The sequence below is a fragment of the Macrobrachium rosenbergii genome, chromosome 49 (genome assembly GCF_040412425.1).
Source record: "Macrobrachium rosenbergii isolate ZJJX-2024 chromosome 49, ASM4041242v1, whole genome shotgun sequence".
Taxonomy (NCBI): domain Eukaryota; kingdom Metazoa; phylum Arthropoda; class Malacostraca; order Decapoda; family Palaemonidae; genus Macrobrachium; species Macrobrachium rosenbergii.
In genome coordinates, this window is record NC_089789.1 from 3,372,560 (window position 1) to 3,386,568 (window position 14,009).

Below are 14,009 nucleotides of genomic sequence, written 5' to 3' on the forward strand. Positions count from 1 at the left end.
TTCAGTATTTTATAATATAGAAATTATTATTTCATATAACATTCATAAGTAATGATTCTATATTTACATCTACGTTTGGCTAAAGGCAACATCGTCTACACCCTAATGCAGCCGTTTATGTAAAAGTTCAAAGAAACTTGAGTCAAAGGCGGCATTTATATTCTCAACTTTATTTTGAGTTTTGGTGTTTCCAACGTATAAATATATATATATGCGCTGCCTTTGACACATGTTAGCTTTGAACTTTCGTATGATGATATTCTGCTAGTGCCATATGTTTGTTTATTGGACTTTTCTTGCCTTAGTTGTTAAACTCTTTGAACACTTGTCAATATATTTCATAGGATATGACACACACACACACACACACACACATATATATATATATATATATATATATATATATATATATATATATATATATATATATGTATATATATATATACTGTATAAATATATACATATATGTATAGTCACTGCTGATGTGAGTCAGGAATATATACATATATATATATATATATATATATATATATATATATATATATATATATATATATATATATATATATATATATATTTTTTTATAAATATTACTGCTGTTAGCCCTCGATGTATTTAGGTGTAGGAATATTAGTCCGATTGACCTCGACAGAGAACATCTCTGCCCCCTTGTAGGCTAGGCAATTCAAAAATAACAGTCACGCAGTAGACAAATGGCGCAGGCATAGGCTGGAAAATTTGTAAACAAAATATGCTAGGGCATTAGGGACCTAAGCCTCAGAGGTTTACGCTCAATGACCTAGTTATGGTGGCCCATAAGCTTTATTCTATGCATTCGGCGATGCCTTTGTCAAGGTCGGATTGCCGGGCGGTAATGTCAAAGAACCACGCCTTCTCTGGCGAGAGCAAGGCGAGGTCAGGCAGAGAGATCCCAGCGGTCGCACTGAATCAGGGTGGCTGCGTGCGTGCGAGCGATGTTCTTTGTTCTTTATTGCTTTTACTCCTACGTTCTATCTTAATTAGTGGTGGGAAGACTGCCCAGAATCGACTCCTGAGGTCCTCGTTTGCGCGGCGACTCGACATTCCGCGGTAAGTCGATTCTTGTTGAAGCTTCGTCGATTATTAGTACTTTTCTGTATTTCATTTTTCTTTGTTTTCTTCCTTCAGCCACCACTTAGGGTGTAACAATATTTACGAAGCCTAAGATTAAGCAGAATTATTATATTGTTAGCTTCAACCCCGTTATTTCCAGTAAAATACCTAGGATTTAGAATTAAGCAAAATCGGGTTAAATCTCGATGCTTTTGTATACCGCGTCCGAATGTTTGGAAAGACCGTTGCGTTTAAAATCAAATTCATCTCAAATATTCTTGTTAAGGTTAATTGCCCTTAACTGGCGACCTTTGGCTAATTAACGACTGTCTTTGAGGTTAACTTTTTTGCTTCAAGTAGCAGGTTCGTGTAATCTTGGTTTGCAGGGCCGTAAAAATTACGTAAATTGAATAATACATGATCAACCAGACCCTCACCGCGTAACATTGTGATATAGTAGAATCTAAAGTACATTTTAGAAAGAATCTGGAGAAAAGAGAATTAAAACTACATTAATTCCAAAAATAAAGTCAGATATCGAACTCCATTTCATTCTTCCAAACGAGGCGAAGGCATAATAATACGCGTAAAGAAGAGAATATTATAATAACAAGTGTAGCGAAAATTAGCGTGGTAGAAGGGTGCGACTTCGAGCAGAAGCGAATCACAATTTATTAATAGATTATAGGCCGAGAAAAGCGGAGCCGTTTCATGTACACAAAGTAATTTAGAAATCGCGTCGACAATTCCGATGCGTTATTGTTTGCATATAGCGGGGAATCATTTTAAAACCGTGTCAGTGAAGTAGCAACGAACTGAAATGATAATTTACAATAAAGGTACCGTTCAACAACGCATGCGGTACGCAGGCAGACTAGCATTTCTCTTTTCATTCTTTTGTTTAATGTCCGGGTGAATCACGATAACAAAGACAAAGTTGTTTAGTAATTTAGTTTTCCATCCGTAGCATTAAGCGCTATGCATGATTGGTATATTTAAAGTAAAATCTGGATACCTGCATTTGTTTCATGCGTTGTTTTTGAATTTGGTGCTAATAGTAAATACCCATACATTTTGGATTCCTCCACGCCGTATTCGCTGTGTGATTTGTTTTTAGTATTCCGAACTGTTGTGAGAACCGCCATTGATGTTACAATCGGCCTTGGCAAAGGTTTTGAAATTTAGGCCTAACAGGACTTTCCACCATCTTAGACCTTGTTATTGTCATCCGCTGTTGTGACAGACTCTTTGCCGAGCCACTCTTGGGTATTTCTTTTTCCTTTCGTGGCAGACCCACCTCCTAATATCTTGCTAGAACAAAAAAGCAAAGAATAATTTAAGCAGGAAAGATGAGCCTTAGTTAAAGTACCATAACAAGTTCCTATCAAATACCTGCTATAAAAATCATATAAGAGAATTTAAAATTTTCGATAAACTTTTTTGTGATGTCGGCTCCCCAGGAAAATTAAGATAATAAAGTAATCCCTAAGGAAGCCAAGACGACATCTATAATTTATTAAGATCCATGCCATTGTGTGTATAAAATCTTGTTTATGTTCTCCAAGCAACAGAAATTCGCTGATTGAAAATCTCTCTCTCTCTCTCTCTCTCTCTCTCTCTCTCTCTCTCTCTCTCTCCCTCTCTCGTCGTTCAGTAGCATTCCTAACCTAAGTGTACGTGACCCTCTTCAAAGAAAGAGCAGCCGACACTAGGCTAATTAATTCGAATACAATAAACCAAATAAAAAAACACCTCTGTCCCTAATAGACGAGGGACAAGTTGGAGTAATTACGATGATACAGGTGATAAACTGTCGGTCACGAGTGAGGCCTGCTATCCAGACCGAAGCAAACAGTAGTTTTCACCCTCTGAAAAAAGAAGGGGCCAGCACTGGGGCCGGTACTGGGACCAGCCACTCACGAGGATCTTTAAAGAAAAAAAAAAAAAAAAAAAAAAATTCACTTTATTCCACAGTGCCAATAATTTGCAGCACTGTCATCATCAGATAACACTTCTCTCTCTCTCTCTCTTTTACCTTCCCTTTCTCTCTCATTCAGTTATTTGCACTCTTTGCAGGGTGTGAAGTGCCTTTCCTCCCATAAGCCTAGTTGGACTCAGTAGGGTCCTACAGACACATTAACACCATAGTTGCCACTAAAAGAAAACAAAGAACACAGAAGAGAAAGTTCTTCTGAGACCTAACCTGCACCAGTGCCTTGGAATACTGAGTGCACCAGTGTGACCTGTACGGCACACTGCCCAAACTGAAACCACCTTTTGAAAGGGTGCCACGTCATTTGAAGAACACTTCCTCGCTGCCCAGAAATGTGCCAGTCGACTGCCGGTTAGACACCCTTCCCGCCAGAACCATGGCAGCAGAGCATTATAAAACCTTCCTGGGAGCTGAGGCTGGCAGTCTCACCATTTCGGAACTTACCACCTGGGTTAAGGAGCAATTGGACGACTTGGCCCAGCGGGAGAAGGAAGAAAGACTCGAGCAGAGGAAGTATGGCGAGCAAGGCAGTATGAAGAGGAAAGAGAAGAAAAGAGAGACAGCATGAGTTATGCAAAGGAAGCTGAGTGCCCTAAAAAAGGAGAAGGAACTTACCGAGCCAGAGAGGCGAAAATGGAGAATGCCGGAAGCTGTGGCTAGCCATCAAGCCTCCAGTCCTACACCTGCCATCAAAGCTTAGCCCCGGTATCAATTCCCTAGTCCCCAAGTGGACTGAGGGAGTAAACCAGAAGCATGGCTGGAGGAGATCGAGCTCTTTTGACAACTACAGCACCACGGAGGCGGAGAGCCTTAATACCCAGCCAAGCATATGGAGGAAAAGCCAAGGCGGCGCCGCTCTCTCACTGGAGAAGAGCCAGAGAAGTGCTGCTTGGGGATTGGTAGAGTCATTACAAGGCCTGAGATAACCCAAAAATGGAACAACGGTTCCGAAGGTCTTGCCAAGGAAGTCGGCTGGTCTTGGACAGAATGGGCATGTCACAAAACCCAGTCCGGTATCGCTGCAGTTCGACTCTAACCCAGCCTGCCGCGACGTTTGAGGATCACTTTTCAATCCGGACCATGCTAGAAGACCTTTTCCAATGTGTGCCAGGGCCCCTTACTTGGTATATCTTAACGATAAACAGCCCTCCACACTTATGGGAAGCTTTCTGTCCATATATGGCTGATTCGTCGAGGCTTTCAATCCAGTCGCCTTAGCACCTCTCGAAGTAGATCATCCCTCCGGCCTACCTCTCGACCCACTCTTGAAGAATGGACTGCCTAGCAAGACCCTGTGCAACTATTGCAGAAGGGCCACGCTGAAGCTGATTATGAAATACAAACTCGGCACTAATAAGCAGCCTAACCCCTACCAGCCCGAACTCCGGCTCGATTCATCCGCTCCAGCCCTCTCCTCCAACAAGTTACTGCAGGCCACGAGCCCATCAAAGGCCCATGCAGATCACTGTGGGGCTGCTAACCACTACAATGCTGGATCTCGGCCTATCCACATCATGTCCACACAGAATTTGTCACCTAATCAGCACTTCATTTTCTGCCTTTGGTCACTTTTGGATCCTTTACCGAGACTGGGCAGTTCATATCGGTAGCCCCCTCTTCAGAGCACTAGCCTGCCAGTGACCCTTCCGGTCACAGTAGACACTGCGACAGACATTGGCCTGATCACTGGGAGCCCAAGTGCCAGCCGTGCCATGGTTGACGAAGAAACCCGGTGAAATGAAGTGAGATAGAGGAGCCACCATTACACCGTTCTACGGTCCAACTCCCAGGCTAGCAGCGTAGCAGAGATACGCTACCCCATGGCGTGAGTAGGTGATCGACCGGAGTAGCGTCTTCTTGTAGGGTGGGATCTTCTCTCACGGAAAGCCCGTTACCAACACCTCATGACATATTTTTCTTCTAGGCCCCAGTTGTAACTCTAGCAATAATAAACCTCCCCTTCCATACAAAGTGGTCAGGAAGGGGCGCCTCTTTCCCTATTTCGGGCTAGCCCTCTCCAATCGCGAGGCTGGCCACCAGAAGGTCCTCCCCACCGCGAAGAGAGATTTGGGAGGAGCAGTACCGCTGGGGCGACCTGGCGGGCAGACCACTCCACAAATTGGAGGCACTGAAGCAAACAACGCCAGCCAGAACCCCCGAACAAAACTCCAGGAGAGGCTACGATCCCTACCGGGGGCGAGGTCTCTGCGCGGCCGACCGTCGTCCGAGAGGTATTGCACCTCGGCGGACGCTTGTCGAGCATGCCGCTGACCCTCTCAGCTGCTGCCAGTGCCGCCTGCGAGCACTGGGCAGTGCCGAACTCCGTCCGTCCCGGACGCGTTGAGCTATAATGGGGCCTGCGTTCTAAATCGTAGAGGCAGATCCTCCTCACGGGAAGATTTAGGATTCCCATGCGGCTGATCATTGCGACTGAAGCCTCGCACCGAACCTTCTTCTTTGCAAAATTTGACTCAGGGGATGAACCCTGGAGGTCAAATGATACCCCTTCCTCAGGAAGACCCAGAACCTTCCATCCTCGGTGTAGAAGTTGGAATCGCTCTCCCTGCTCGGTTGTGTAGCAGCCAGGGTAGGGAGTCCTCCGCGCTTTTGCAGTTGCCCCTGACCGGCGCCCGCTAGCCTCCTGGCCTGTCCCCGGTCGTTACTCTCATCACCTGCTAGGCCAGCTACTGATAGGCCTTGGAGAACCGAAGAAAGAGAAGAAGGACGGAAGAGGCCCAGTAGTTGCGAAGCTATAAGCTCATCCTGGCACTAGTGCCCTCTCGGCACAGTGCTAACATCCAAGTGATCCTGGCCTTGCCCAGGAGGTATGGTACGATCTCTTCCCTTTTATTTGTACATAACCTAGAACAGCCTTAAAGTACGGTATATCAATTTGTAACCTTGTTCTTTCACTTACTGCAGGCATGGTAATCGTAGCATTAGCCTAACTAATTTCAATAATCTTGCTAATGTGAACTGAACTGATGTAGGACACGTAACTAAGACCTCAGTGAGCACCCATTTTATCATGAGGCAACCCTCATGGATTAACTAATAAATTTTAATTGCTTTAAACATAAACCATGTTGTAATTTAGTTAGAATATTAACTCTTATGTTGGTGCTACAGTCAGGTTAGGATAGAGTTGGAAGCTGGGAATATCATAGAATGTACCACTAGTAGGTCTAAAGAAACACATCTTGATTGTAGGGTAGCCTATAATAACGTGAGCACCTTCAGTACTATTAGAATTGGGTAAAGTAGTGAATATAGCTCGTATCTATCTGAGGTTAGGTAGTTCTGTAGCTAGGTAGATAACCAGGACTAATCTGCTTTCAGGGGAAGGAGAGTAACCTACGAGGCGAACAGCTTGTAGTATAGACCTTCACGCGAAGGGGGTGAGGCCCTCTTAAGAGGGCTTTTATAAATATTACTGCTGTGCCAGCCCTCGATGTATTTAGGTGTAGAATATTAGTCAATTGACCTCGACAGAGAACATCTGCCAGCGGTAGGCTGAGCAATTCAAAATAACAGTGCCGCCAGTAGACAAATGGCGCCCTTAGGCTGGAAAGTTTATTAAACAAATATGCTAGGGCATTGGGGACCTAAGCCTCAGAGGTTCACAGCTCAATGACCCTAGTTATGGTGACGCAAGCTTTATTCTATGCATTCGGCGATGCCTTTGTCGAGTCGGATTGCGGCGGTCAATGTCAAGAACCACCTTCTCTGAAAGCGAGGCAGCTGAGGTCAGGCAGAGAAGATCAAGCGGTCACTGAATCAGGGTGGCGCTCTGGCGTCGTCTGACGATATCTTTGTTCTTTATTACTTACTCGTCTATGCATTGTTGAATTGGGAAGACTGCGGAATACGACTCCTGAGGTCCTCGTTTGCTTAGTGACGCTTCGACATTCACGGTAAGTCCGATTCTTGAACCGTCCGATTGACTAGTACTTTTCTGTATTTCCTTTTTCTTTGTTTCTTCCCTTCGGCAGCCACCACTTAGGGTATATGTGTTTACAAGCCTAGATTAAGCCAAATTATTATATTGGCTTCAACGTTATTCCAGTAAAATACACAAGTTTAGGAATTGTTAAGCAAAATCAGGTTAAATCATGAACCACTTTTGTATGCCTCGCGATCCGAATGTTTGGAAGAACAGTTAGTTTAATTAAATTCATCTCAAATATTCTTGTTAAGGTTAATTACCCACTAACTTGGCGACCTTTGGCTAATTAACGACTGTCTTTGAGGTTAACTTTTGGCTTCAAGTGGCAGGTTACGTGTAATCTTGGTTTACAGTATTAAAATTACGTAAATTGAATAATACATGATCAGCAAATTCTCACACGTAACAATATATATATATATATATATATATATATATATATATATATATATATATATATATATATATATATATATATATTTGTGTAAACGTTCCTATGTGGTCATTATCTATTCATCCTGGAGGTTATGACCTCCTCCTGGGACAGGATTTCCAGTCCCCTCCTAATTTACGAGAACCAAGGGGTACTAGCCCCTACTGAACTCAATCAAACCCTAAGAGTCCTCAAGGACCTATCTTAAACCCACTGCCAGTGCCACTTGAGTGCCCTGAGCAGTGCCAAGCTCTGTCCACTTTGAGCGATGAGTCTTTACCAAATTCAATTTTAGTGCCAGGCCCTGGCCCAGTGCCAGTGCCAAGGCACACCTTGAATCTCCCTTCCGGAGCTCCCAAACTTGACTCCAAATCTCTGCAAGTACCACTTGCGTATCCTGGACAGTGCCACATTATGCCCATCGTGGATGTTGAAGAAATTCCAGGATTGACTCCTGTGCCTGGACCTGTCTTAGTGCCAGTGCCATAGCACGCCATAGATCTTCCTTTGAGAGATCCCAGCTGGGATCGACTCTCTTCCTCCAGCTTGGCACTGCCACCAGTGCCGGTACGAGAGCCAACCCGAAGCATACCCAGGTCCCCTCCGGATTCCTCTGACCACAGAGGAAGCACACCCAAAGGTGCGGCCTCACAACCCATACCTGAGCTGGTCATCATGACCTGCAAGCCTCTCACGTCCACCACAACCTCCTCCTCTCTTTCCCAGTCCTCAGCAGACTCGATTACGAGTAAGGATTCTGCCATATCTCAGCTGGCTGATGAACTCAAGGAACTGCGATGACTCATGGTGGAGCACGCAAGGAATATCCCTGCCTCATCTGTCAAAGAAGCCAGAACAGGTGGCACTTCCACGTCTCCCTCGGCCTCGGTTCCACTGATTCCCCTACCAAGGCAAACCGTCGACCTACAAGAGTTCCACAGAAGAAAGGTCACAGGTGTAGACAACTCCAGGTAGCCTGAAGAGAGCTGCTGAGCTCCCCTGGCACTAGTGCCAGTCTGGCACAGAACCTCACCTTTATCTTACAAAGAACCTTGCCACCTCTATCCAAAAGAGGATGCTAGGTTCCTTCCCCTATTTGGTTTTCCTTATAACTTTGTAATTATATTTCTTTGCGTAATATTCTCTTTTACCTCTTTGATTGTTTTGTTTCCCTAACAAATCTCTTAATTTAACATATTTTTTCGCAGCCTTGCCCATTCATGAATCCATTTGCAAAGCCTTATAATGTCTTCTCACTTTCACCTTGCCTTTCACTCTGCCAATGCAGAGTGCAAATTGCCAGATATTCAAGTAATATAAGTCCTTTGACTTCCCTTCTATGCCTATAAGAGCATGATATATTTTAGATTGTGAATAAGAGCCATTAGGCCCTTCCCATATGAGTGCCATGTTATTGGTCTGCCATATCAGTAGCTCCCAAAGTGTAAGATATTTCCTTCATGTTACTGTCAACTTTCCTAGTAATTTATGAACCTCTGGTTCCCTGTAGCAAATACTACATATTGATATATCACATGTACTTATAACAATGCCTAATGGCACTTGTATTTATGATGCCCTGAATGGCACAGAACTGTCACTCTCAAGTATCGTGGCATCACCTAATATAAGCCCACGAATACTTTGTTTTACTGGCTCTTCAAAGCAAAATAACCGCATGGCCTTGTGATAGAAGTCTATTACTAATAAATCCATGGAATATTTTAAGAATAACCTTATTAACCCCTTATTGTTATATTTGTTTTTTTTTTAACAATTAAGTAACAATCTCACTTCATTTTGTTTTCTTTAAATGCTGCTTAGTATCATTTCAAACTGAGGTTATTAGAATTCTTGGCAGCATAGTTAATTCTGCATGCAGAGTCAATGTAATAAGTGATTTTCTTTTGTTGTTGTGGTTTGGCTTTGATCTTTTGCAGATGTATTATATTTTAGAATAATGTAACCCAAAAGTTGTGAAGAGAGGATAGCTTGTCAGATGAGCTAACATGATTGTAGCCATTGCAACCCAACTAAGGTGTGACTATCAACTGGGTTGGGGAGGTGTAATGATATAAACCTCAAACATGTCCTGTCATCCTACAAGAATAAAAATAAAATACAATATAAGAATATTTTACATTCCTTCAAAATAACGTTCATTGTTTTAATTTCAACCGTAAAGGTTAACTGTGGATAAAATGCACCCCTACTGACTCCTCTCACCACTACCACTTTTGGGTGAGCTCTTTTCCCTTTTCCTTGTCCAAGTGACTGCACAAAGAGTTTGATTTCAGATGCTGTCCTGTCAGAGATGCTTGGGCCCACCTGAGGCAAGCAAAGCCTGCAGAGGAGAAAAGTCAAAAGCGAAAGTGGCTCCCACACTTAGCGACTGACCCATGTGACCAGCGCATCATCCTTAGAAGACATTGGAACTTACCCAGGACACTTCCACCCTCCCTTGCTCCCTTGAGCTGCCCCTTGCTGTCCAACATGGCTGTCCAGAGCCTAAGTTACTATTGTAGTGAACTCCTTTGACACTACCCTCCATCGTTGGCGCCCCCCTAAGATGAGGAATCCGTCACCTGACGAAGGTAATGCACCAGAGTCGAGGTTCTTACGTCAGTCACGTCCCTGTCAATCTTTTACTATTTTCCATTTCCTTTCATAGTGTGATATACCTAAAACAAGACCTGTATTGCTTTTATTTTGTGTTGTTTTAATTTATGAACCAGTGAAGTGAAGTGTAATGTAATTGTTTAAAATCAGAGTTATCGGAATTGAGTCCTCTCCAAGCACCTTCTGTGCAATTCCTCGATTCCCTGATCAAAGTGCCTTACTGCAGCTAAGTAACCACGTGTGTTCTCAACTGCAGATAGGAGTTAGCCTGCTGTGGATCTGTTTATCATCTTGTGTGCACAGTGGCATAACCACTGTTCCTCTCCAGCCGCGGTGCCCTTTGAAGCGGGCCCCCTTTGAGTTTCTTCAGAGAATTATCCATTTGCTTGTTAACCTTATTATACGACAGGACTCTGTTTACCTGTCTTAATTTACACTTTCTATTCTTCTGATATGTGTGTTTTGCTAATGTAAATATAATTAAGTGAAACCTACCTGATAACTTCCTCCCCGCCCCGCCTTGAAGAAGGCCCTCAGCCGAAATCTTTGCATATGGTTTTACCTGAACCCATTATCAGAGTCAGATTTCACCTTCCCCAGGTAAGTTACCATAGCCTTCAGTTTAGAACCATATATATCTATATCTATATATATATATATATATATATATATATATATATATATATATATATATATATATATATATATATATATATATATATATATATATATATATAATTTCATGATGTTGCCTTGTAATACATATATCCTCCTATAATTTTGACATATTTACTTTTTCATGTGTTATGTTTAATGATAATGATCTTGAAGTGTCATATTTAGTTTGGCATCAGATCTCAAAGAACTTGATTTCCATAATTTTAATAGTAACGTTTATTTTCTTGATAAAAGCGTAGTATTTGAACACGTGTGTGTGTGTGTCCAGGAAGGGCATTTCACACAGTTGAGATAAGAGGAACGCTTTGTTTTGGGTTAAGCGATGACAGGTTTGCAAACAAACGCCGATTCGTCCCATACGGGCTCGAGACGAGTGATTTATGTTGCATGTTCAAGTCACGTACGCCACTTGGAGAGAAAGATACGTGTCCTGATCAATTACGTCATGTTTTGTAAGATGCGTTCAAAACGTTTTTGCTGATGACGTAACTTTCTTCTATTCTCATTGTATCTCTCGCACCCAAAACGCTTTAATGACGTCACCTCCTGCTTCTAATATCAAAAATGCTTTAATGACATCAAGAATTGTTTCACTACAAAAAATTTGTTTCATTCTGATTTCTGAGACCAGTCGATTTCGTTTCTATCTTTATTCCTATATCGTAATTTTTGTGGTCACTTTTAACATTAACTTTGAGATCTGAATTTAGCAAAGTTATTTAGTTCGTAACGGCGGGAAAAAGTATTGTGTAACGCAGCTCTTTACAGAGGTTTTCACAAGAAACTTTTACTTTATCGCCATGGTAATAAGTTAGGTTGTGGTATGATTTATTTTGAACAAGTAAATGATAAATTCTTTATATTTTCAAATTTTTATGTTTGTGATGTAACATTTATTTACATAGCATTGTAAATATTTCTTGGTAATTTAACAGTCTAATTTAACTGCATACTTAATTTAACATTGCATACTTGATTTCATTTATTGAGATTTTCTTTTTAAATCTTGAAATTCTTGATAGTTTAAATTTTGTTTGATTAATTCGATAAAGTTTTTGTGAATTAGTTTTGTTTCATAATTTAATTCAAGAATTCATTGAGTTTTGTGTTATTTTCAACTAATAGTAAATTTTTCAGATTGTGAATTCCTAATTAATTGTGAATTTAGTTATAAACTTTGAATCTGAAAATAAATTTTTGTATTTAACATTTTTAGAAAAACAGTTTCATTTATTGATCACCAGTGAATATTGATTGTGTGCAAAAAGTGATAAACATGTTTTGTTCTTTTAGTTTTGCTAAAGTGAATTAAGACCAGGGAAACAGTTAGAGTTTTTGATGGAGTGATGCCCTTTACTCTAGAAGATTTCTAGTTTAATTTTTTGATACCTCACACATATTCTGATGAACTTAGTTTGATTTTTCAAGTGATTGATAAATAAGTTTTTTCTTAAGGGATCACTGTTACCTTTTTAGAGTACTCAGTCGTAACAATAAATGTTATGAGAGTTCAGGTATCTGGCTGAAGTGAGGTATATTTTTTGAATCTTGAGATTAGTTGTGTAATAACCAGGTACTTGATATATATATATATATATATATATATATATATATATATATATATATATATATATATATATATATATATATTGTGTGTGTGTGTATTTCTATTTCCATGTGTTTATTCCACACACACACACACATATATATATATATGAAATTTTATCACACCATGATTTATATACAATCATGAAGCTACAAATATATCGAATTCACGCTATATATATTGTCGCCGAAGGGGAATTTATATAAGTGATAAAATGAATTGGTATCGTCGGATTAATGGGTAACGTCTACTGGAATCGCTGAATAGGTTTTCGTACGGGTTCGTGTCCCGACGATACCAATTCATTTATCACTTATATAAATTCCCCTTCGGCGACAATTCTCCAACGGAGATATCCTAGATGAATAGCATGATATATTATATTACTTGTATATGATTATATATATATATATATATATATATATATATATATATATATATATATATATATATATATGTATATATATATATATATATATATATATATATATATATATATATATATATATATATATATATATATATATATATATATATATATATATATATATATATATATATATATATATATATATATATATATATATATATATATATATACATATATATATATATATATATATATATATATATATATATATATATATATATATATATATATATATATATATATATATATATATATATATATATATATATATATATATATATATATATATATATATATATATATATATATATATATATATATGTATATATATATATTGGAAGGGATATTGTTGCTACTATCCAGTATGTGCCCTTTATTCCAGAAAATCTAATTCAGTATAAATGCAATTAAAGGTTCTGCCAAATAGTGTACGCCTTTTTCCAAAAACTATAACTTCTAACGCTTTTTAATATACTCTTGCTGGCAAATGAGAGCTGAGTTTAATGCCATTTTTTGAATATTAAATTATGTCAAAATTATAACAAGTAGTCCTCCTGGACTAATTGTTCTGGAGGAAGCGTGTGGTTCCCAGTGCTTCCCAATGGAGTTGGCAGACAACTGTTCTACAAAATGGGTCTCCTCCATGACTCAGCAAGGGAAGCCACGAAGCTTCCAAAGGAAGCCAAGAGGAGCTTGAAGGTTTGGGAAATCGATGACGTATGTCATCGGAATCCAATAGTTAACAGCTTCAGTTACTGAAGATAGTTCCATTTCAAAAAACTGTTGTAATTGTCAGAGATAATGTTGTCACTATCTACAACTTTTTTGATGTCAGAAACTTTAATATAATATGCGTGATGAGTCGCTTTACCAAAAACTGGTTTTACTATAGATATAACTTTGCTTTAATTTTTTTCTGTTATAGATAACAGACAAAAACAAATAAAATATTTGTACATTATCAGTATGTATTTAAGGTTTGCATCATTTCTTAGGATAGAAAGTTATACACCATACAAAGCCAAACAATAAGCAAAGACAAAAGGGCTTAGTCACCTTTTGCACACACGACCAAAATGTGAAGAGGACTGACACAAAAACACTCAACTACATATGTAGAGAGAGAGAGAGAGAGAGAGAGAGAGAGAGAGAGAGAGAGAGAGATTGCTATCAGCTACGTGCCTACACATGACATGCAAGAATACGTAGTCA